This window comes from Nicotiana attenuata, unplaced genomic scaffold, assembly GCF_001879085.1.
Source record: "Nicotiana attenuata strain UT unplaced genomic scaffold, NIATTr2, whole genome shotgun sequence".
Taxonomy (NCBI): Eukaryota; Viridiplantae; Streptophyta; class Magnoliopsida; order Solanales; family Solanaceae; genus Nicotiana; species Nicotiana attenuata.
This window is the reverse complement of record NW_017674206.1, coordinates 44,359-45,489: the sequence shown is the minus strand read 5'-3', so window position 1 is coordinate 45,489 and position 1,131 is coordinate 44,359.

Genomic DNA, 1,131 nt, shown 5'->3' with positions numbered 1-1,131 from the left:
AGGGGGGGGGGGGGGGGGAGAGGATTCAGAATTGGGAAATTGTGAGGGTTTACGATTATGAGTGAGAGAAGCAAATTGGGGGAAATATCTTCCCCGGGTTATTTTAAACGATTTTGCGGTTCAGTAACTTCAGTTAAACGGCCGGTTCAATCTACAACCCCTAGAGGTTAGTTGTTACATCTTTGTATTTTCCTTCTCTTTTTTTTTTTAAAGAAAATAGTGAAGTGTATCTTTAGTACTATGGGTCCAACTCAATTTAGTACGTTTGATATGGAATATTGATATGTATTTGAAGAATAATACAATTTAAATATTATTGGAATATTATTGTTGAGTTGGTCGGGTAGAACTGGGGCTTTTGTCCATTTTTATTATTTTTCTTGCATTGTACATATATACTCGGTAAATAAAATTCTTTTTATTACCAAATAAAAAATATTAAAGACCGAGGTATTCCTCGTGGAGGCAAATTCTTCTATGCATATCTTTTCTAGTTGATCTACACCATCCTCTATTCTCGTAAGATGATACACACTAGCTAACAGCCCGGCAACCTCTACATCATAGGCACATTGAGAGCGGAGATAATTGTCCCATATACATAAAAAAAAATGACGGCAATGAAATGCCAATCCTCGGGCTTTATTTGTAAAGTCTCTATTCCTTGGTAATCAAAGCTCAAAGATCAATGAATTAGCCCATGCTTGACTAGCCCAGCAGACAAACGACCCTGCATCAAATTTGTATTGGTAAAAATAATATTACACATGAATTTATATATGTGGCTGATGTGGCAAGACACGTGGATCACTAAGAAAGCAACAGCTGGAGAGATGCATTAAAAGAGGCACGAGTCATAATAGGTACGAGCAAATCACCTACGAGATAAAAGGGTATGGTCACTCGGGTCTGAATTGCTATATGAAGAGACACCGGCATAATGAATCAACACAGTAAAGAAGGAAGATTCATGAATCGTTAATTAATGTGCATGAATCATCATAGACGTTACAGAATCTTCCTAGACAGTTAAGATTGCCAATTATAATGTCTCATTAATATCATTAATGTTCATAATGATTTAGTCATAAAAGGAAAGAAACGTTGTACTTATAGATTCCTATATAAGGG